Source organism: Acomys minous (genome assembly GCF_964271855.1).
Source record: "Acomys minous genome assembly, chromosome: 13".
Taxonomy (NCBI): domain Eukaryota; kingdom Metazoa; phylum Chordata; class Mammalia; order Rodentia; family Muridae; genus Acomys; species Acomys minous.
The window spans coordinates 50402883-50410587 of record NC_140495.1 but is presented as its reverse complement, the minus strand read 5'-3'; the positions used below and the strand labels follow the sequence as shown (position 1 = coordinate 50410587).

The window sequence follows — 7705 nt, the reverse complement described above, 5'->3', positions numbered from 1 at the left end:
CCATTAATATTCTCTTACTTGATTTACATCACATGAAGAAGAAATTAAGGAAAGAATGCACAAATATCTGTACAAACATATTGTTAACAAAATATAACAGGAACACTCATATCACTTATAAAACTCCTTTCTGCAATTGGTCATATAGATTTAGCTGTGTATCTGTAACTACCTTCCTCTAATATCCTTTTTGTATTTCCTCCACCCTTGGCCATAACCTCAGCAGATCCTGGTGTTTTTCATAGAGGAGTGAGTCATATGTTCATTCCTGAGAGCTCTGTGCCCTTTGTCATCCCACCTGGATTAAGCTGTTGTAGGCTTCCACTGCCTTTAATCACAAGGCATTCTAGTAGCAAGGAATTCACTAAATCACTGGTTCTCAACTTATGGGTTCCAAACCCTTTGGGGATCTAAGGACCCTGTCACAGGAATTGCCTAAGACCATCTGCATTTCAGATATTTACATGACAACTCATAACAATAGCAATATTGCACTTATGAAGTAGCAGTGAAAATAATTTTATGCTTGAGGATCAACACAACCTGAAGAAGTGTATTAAAGCCAGCATTACAGAGGTTGAAAACCACTGAGAAAACTGTCTTCTGTGATCCAGACATACATAAGCTTTCTTACCTCCATTTGGAGAAGTAATCGACTTTCCCCGTGGTAATCTGAACCCATCACTCTTCCTAGTGCTATTATTCCTTTCTTATCCTTTTGGTTAAGGGCATTAGATGTCCAAATTGACCAGGGGAAAGTCTGAGGTTCTTGTTCAACAGAACGCTTGTTTTAGCTCCCGGTTGGGGCACTCACCTCTCTAGAACTAAAACTTGCTGGCCAGCAGAACTTAAGGTCACAGGAAGAGAAAGCAAAGCATTCCCTAAGGGGTCACCAGTGGTAGAGCGATTAAACCAATTCCCTTTTCCACCCCTTGAATCCTGGACACATAGATCCTGGTTATGAGACAAACCATACCATATATTGGATGCTGACTCAAAGGATACACAGCCTTCTGGAGGCTCTCCAGCCTCCAGCTCTTCGGCTGCCTGTCACCTAATTTGCTCTGCGATGGTATTTTCAAAAGAACATTCCATCTTTCTATGAGGTTAGCTGCTTCAGGGTGACAAGGGACATAGCAATACCAGTAGAATCTATGATAGTGGTCCCACTGCCTCATTTCTCTGTTTTGAAGCGAGTTCCTTGGTCAGAAGCAACATTGCGTGGAATACTGTTGCACATCCATGGATGGTGGTTTTGGCAGAAGCAATTATGTGCATGAAAGGTACTATGTAAACATTTGCCATTATGGCCACTTTTTTCATGGGCCCATTGGGAAATGACAGGAATGTCTGGGGAATGAGGCTGACTGTTCACAGAATCAATCATTCTATTTCATTATTGAATTCTTCCTCAGCTGAAGTCATCATTTTATGAGCATTTACATGTGACATAAATATCTTTACATCCTTTAAACATTTGGAGAAATGTATCTACGTATTTCTTCCCTGTATGTCTTTCTCAACAATTTTCCAGTCATTCTCTTTCTGAGACCCCGACAACCAAGCCAATGTGTTGGTTTCAGCTCTGGAATCAGTGAAGAATCACACATCTAGACATTTCTTCTTCCAAACAAAATGTATGGTCATGTGTATTATATGAAGTTCTGCCCTCTGTGAAGATTTCTCTTTGATGGTGTCTTTCAGGCTTGTACCAGAAAGAATAGTAATGCTGCTGTTGGACCCTAACACCCAACTCGGGAAGGGAGTCGCCGCGAGAGAACACTTGAAACACACAACGCACTTATGCAAAAGCAAAGGTTTATTTCTGACAGGTCAGGGTCCCTCACCACTCGAGAGGCGAAGGACCCAGAGCAGCTGGTACAGGCTAGTTTTAAAGGCAAAAACTGCAAAGCAGGTGGGGTTGCTTATCAAGTTAAACCATATGGACATTAGGACATCTGGCATTGGGAAACCTCTTGTGAGGACTTGAGTGTGGGTCCCTAGAATGGTTACTAGAAACCATATGGGGACATCTGATATTTGGAACTTGCCTGTAACTATTCTGGGAACTAGGGAAGAACTCTTGAGGTTAGCAGTTCCGAGAACTGGGAAAAACCTCTGGGGTCTGAAGTTTAGGTTCTAGGCAAGCAAGGTTGGGCACACAAACAAGCATCTTATATTTCATAATTTTACACTTTCTCACTGCAATTGTGCACTTCTGGATGGTGCCTGCACGACATCCAGAACCTTCAGTAAACCATGTCATAGTCTTTTCTTCCTTTGCCATCTGATGATAGGGTATACCTCATGAGGCTCTAGGTGCATACTTGGCATCAGAGGGCATTGTACAGGAGTAGAAACCATAGGCTTTTGGTCACCTTTTTCATGTAACTTTCTTGTGCTCTCAGAACATACTCAGACTCTATCGTATCTATAGCACTTTCATTTGATAATAGGTTGCTGCTGTGTGTGTCCTACTTTATGACTGGGTGGGTTAGATAGTACCCAACTCATGATGGGCAGCTCAGGCCACATGGTAACTTGCTGTCCCACTGTCGAAAGTTGAGTTTCCTCTGAGGTAGAGTAGCAGGCCAAGAGCTGTTTTTAAAAGGAAAAATAGTTGGACATAGATGGTGGTAGAGCCTTGCTCAAAAATCCCAAAAGTGCCTTCTGTGGTTCCCCACAAGGGCCTGCCAAAGCCACAAACAGCATTCCTGTCTGCCACTGACACCTCTAGTGCCATCAGATCTGCTGGATCATATGATGCAACTGGTACAGCAGCCTTCTCCTATTGCAACGCATCACTTGCCCCCAAACTAGGAACTTTTGAGTCATCTGACATATTGGCCAGAGTAACATACCCGATGAAGAATGTGCTGTCTCCAGAATCCAAATAGGCCCTCTGAACAGTGTACTTCTTTCTTGGTGGTTGGATGGGCCAAATGCACTGACTTTTCCTTCCTCTTGAAAGTAATGTCTCTGAAGCCCACACCACTGGACTCCTAAGAATTTCACTGAGTTAGAAGGCCCTTGAATTTTGATTGGATTTATTTCCCATCCTTTGATGCTCATATGTTGCCAATAAGTCTAAAATGGTTATTACCTCCTGCTCATTTGGCCCATTTGTCATAATATCATCAATACAGTGCACTAATATGATATATCATGGAAGACACAGATGATCAACATCCCTTCTAAGTTATGACACAGGGTTGGAGAGATAATATATCCTTGAGGTAAAACTGTAAATGTCTACTTCTGGCAGTGCCAACTAAAAGCTTCTGGTAGTGCTCATGGACAGGTACTGAGAAAAAGGCATTTACTAGATCAGTAACTGTACCATGTACCAAGGAGATGTATTAATTTGCTCAAGTAAGGACACCACTCAGTCACCTTGCAACCTTTTGCCTCCTTTCTTTACTGCTCTTCACATTGCTGACCTCTAAGCTGAAACTGCTCTTCAGACACCTGCCTCATATTTAGGTGGAGCTTTCTTTCAGCTCTAACGCTAAGCTCTTCTTGCAATGAGCAAAGTCACTGTCCTGCTCAGAAGCAGGGACATTGCTGCTACTTGAGGAAGGAACAAAACGTCAACGTCATTTTAGGCATACACAATTTATCTCTCATGCTGGAGATGTCCTTGTCCTTCTCTTCTTAGAGACTCTCCAGAGCCACCTCTGCCACTGGGCTGTGAGTGTGTATTATCCGTCATTTTCTTAAATCTATAAGGTTAGGAATGAAATTATACACATTATAGGCCACAGTCATTGTGTAGTCTAGTTCTCACAGCTGCTGTCTTTTATTAAACTGCACAAACACTTTATATTTGGTACAGATGAAAAAGAAAAACATCTAAAGATAATGAGGTCCTTGGAGGTGGGCAAAGTAGAAGTTGTAGGGAGGAAAGGTTAATGGGAGAACAATGTAGTTATAGTTTAATTTTTTTAAATTAAAAATATAGTATCAATCTTAAAAACACAATAATAATAGACTAGATACTCTATTGAACCAATATTACATACACATCAGACAAACATATTTCATGAACTATATTAAATTATGTAACTTTAGATATTGAACTGAAATAAATTTAATCCAATATTATATTTCAAATATGCCATTTCCTTAACCTTTTTCTTTTCTAGTTACTCTGCTTCTCATCTTTTGTTTAATTTTGAAACAAATATAGAAGGCCAAATAAAGCCCATGTGGCAATCAATCATGACCATAAGCACAGTCAAGGATACTTAAGAATATAACCATTCAAAAGCTGGGCGTGGTGGCGTGCATCTTTAATCCCAGCACTCAGAAGGCAGAGGCAGGTGGATCGGTGTGAGTTCAAGGACAGCCTGGTCTACAAAGTGAGTCCAGGACAGCCAAGGCTACACAGAGAAACCCTGTCTCAAAAAAAAAAAAAAAAGATCAGAACCATTCATGAGGCAACTGACAATCTGCACATCTCAATTATCTTTAACAGTCCATAATAAAATGACAGCCATTAAGTTGAAGCTCCTTCAGCATCAAGATATCTAAATATAAGTGCTGGGAACTTTCCTGAACTTCATATTGCATATCATTATGGAACACAACATTTTCCCAGTATGACCCAGTTTCTTAAAAAGGTTATTTATTAAAATAGAATTTGTCCATGATATGACATATGTAATTTATAATTTACAGAAGTTTCCCTTAAGTCACTAGTAATCTGCATTGACTGTAAATGACACAAACAATATAAACGAGTCTTCCTGCCTTTTTCAGTTTTACTTTCTTGGTGTTATAATTCCCTGTGTCTCAGACTAGCATGAGTCCTAAATTGTTTGCAATTCCCTCAGCAATGATTTGCTTGCTGATACTACCCAGTTTTGATCCAGAATATGCAAGGCATTTAATTAAACCATCTGTTGTCTTCTACTAATCATCTATTATTCACTGTTAAGTCCTACTTAGGTGTGGTGTATGTTAGGAGTCTGCCTCAGTCTGCCTATCTGTGATGTCATTGCCTAGCTGCCATTGTGTGGCCCTGACCAGTATATAAAAGGAAAGACCCACATCTCCACCCTCTCTCTCTCTTCCCCCCTCTCTCTTCTCTCTCTCTCTCTTCTCTCTCTCTCTCTCTCTCTCTCTCTCTCTCTCTCTCTCTCTCTCTCTCTCGCTGGGGTACCCCTTCCCCCATTCCTTCTCTCTCCATGTTCATTTAATAAATTCCTCATCTAATACATTTTGCCTGGCATCTTATTTCTTCTTATCTTATTTTCTTATTTTTAAACATAGAATTGGTGGCCCATGCTGGGAGAACTCTTCCAGAATTGTCTTAAGTGTGGAATCCTTTCTACCAATCTCATTCTTACGCACTTCCCACCACAATTTCCTTCTGTTCCAAACTTCACTCGGCGTCTTCACTCATTCCTGTCTGAACCCATCCCTGCCCTGACCTCAGGCTCCGCTTTCTCCTGTGACCCAGCATGGCACGCAGGTGATTTGTTTACAATGCTAAAACTAGATTGTTATGCTCTACCTTCATACTCGAATCCTAAAAATCACTGCCTTAAAACTTGTTTAGCTGGCTTTGCAGACACCACTGTCCCCTGTCGCTGCTTGCTGTAGCCGTGGTCAACCCTACCGTGTTCTTCAACATTGTGGTTGATGGTGAGCCCTTGGGTTGCATCTCCTTTGAGCTTTTTGCAGACAAAGTTCCAAGGACAGCAGAAAACTTTCGTGCTCTGAGCACTGAAGAGAAAGGATTTGGATATAAAGGTTCTTCCTCTCACAGAATTATTCCAGGATTCATGTGCCAGGGTGGTGACTTCACCATAATGGCTCTGGTGGCAGGCCCGTCTATAGGGAGAAATTTGAGGATGAACTCTTCATCCTGAAGCATACAGGTCCTGGCATCTTGTCAGTGGCACACACTGGACCAAACACAAGTGGTTCCCTGTTTTTTTTTTTATTTTATAGTATTTTATTGATTTTCTGAGACTGGGTTTCTCTGTGTAGCCTTGGTTGGCTGTCCTGGACTTGCTTTGTAGACCAGGCTGGCCTCGGACTTACAGAGATCCACCTGCCTCTGCCTCCCCAGTTCTGGGATTAAAGGTATGGGCCACTATGCCTGGCAGTTCCCAGTTTTTTATCTGCACTGCTAAGACTGGGTGGCTGGTGGCAAACCTGTGGTCCCTGGGAAGGTGAAAGAAGGCGTGAGCATCTTGGAAGCCATGGAGTGCTTTGGATCCAGGAATGGCAAGACCAGCAAGAAGGTCACCATTCCAGACTGTGGACAATTGTAATTCTTTTGACTTGCGGGTATCTTACCCATCAGACCTCTCCTTCTGTAGCTCAGGAGAGCCCCCCACCTCATCTGCTTGCAGTAGCCTGTAATCTCTGCTCTTGATGAAGTTCTTTAGGTTCCATATTGTCCTCATTCCTCTCCAAGTTTAGCTGGATTGCAGAGTTAAGTTTATGATTATGAATAAAAAGTAAATAGGAAAAAAAGCATATTTAACCCTATAAATGTGATGTGATTATTCATACAAGAAAATGTTCTACTCTCTTTTTATGGACCATGTTTAAGTTTTTTTAATAATTTATTTTATTTTATTTTATGTGCATTGGTGTGAGGGTGTCAGAGCCATTGGAACTGGAATTACAGAGAGTTGTGAGCTGTCATGTCGTGGCTGAGAATTGAACCCAGGTCTTTTGGAAGAGCAGACAGTCCTCTTAACCATTGAGCCATCTTTCTAGCCCCCTGTGTTTATGGTTTTAGGGCTCCATCTTAATATGAATAAAACCTAAAATCCTAGTCTTTAATTATTAAGGTCTTATAAATGATGAAGTCCTTTAACATATTCAAAATGTATTTTTAGTCATGCTAAGAACCAATGTGATTAATTTTATTTTCAAAGTCAAACATATAATGAGATCATAAAATTCTATTTTATGTTTACAAAGTATAGTTTAGAGCAGATAACTAGATACAAAGCTCATGTAACTCAAATATGCTAAACCTGAAACTTGTCAGAGATCTGCTGAATACGGCATTTTGTAAGGCGCGGCCACACCCGATAATGGTGGCGACCTGAGACGGCAACTGTTACCACTCCCGCACATGCACAGACATAAGCCCTCTCAATGCACCCCTCCCAAACAGGGGTATGCAAATGAAGCACTCCAACATGCCCACTCGACTGCGGGCATGATAATGGGGCATGCTCATGGGGCATGCTAATGAGGCAGGCTAATGAGGCATCCAAATGTAACCAATGAGACTTTGACACGCCACGTCCAGACAGTATTTAAACGGCGTGCTCACAGGCATTCGGGGTCTTTCGCTTCATCTTCAAGGATGCTCCCAATAAAGCGCAATTGAGAAGGATCCTGTGTCTGCGTCGTTCCTGCCGGCGGGAGGACACGACGCATTTAACATGTGTAAACTTATTATGAAAAACAGAGATTCTCAGATCATACCAGCACTTCCCCAAAGTTCCAGAAGATTTGAGCACAATGGCAGGTGACTTCAACCCTGGATTGTGGTATACTGACCAGTGAGCAAAACTGCTCCCAATGTTTCACCCTCTCTTAGGGCTCAAACTGGATACCCGGAGAGTCATTGTCTCACATTGCTGAAACATGGTGAGGTCAGTCTCTTACATGTTCATCTTCCACAGAAACATCCTCTTGTCCTCTGTGCCTGATACCAGACTGTCTCTAC

The 7705-nt window shown here is 41.7% G+C and overlaps 1 pseudogene across 1 annotated transcript; it reads left to right on the top strand.

Annotated features, from left to right (window-relative positions):
• Positions 1-3293: 3293 nt before the first annotated feature.
• On the top strand, positions 3294-6313 carry LOC311581789 (peptidyl-prolyl cis-trans isomerase A-like; annotated as a pseudogene). Its single transcript has 3 exons — positions 3294-3301; positions 5564-5937; positions 6117-6313. The product of its transcript is annotated as a peptidyl-prolyl cis-trans isomerase A-like (transcript).
• The last annotated feature ends 1392 nt before the right edge of the window (positions 6314-7705 follow it).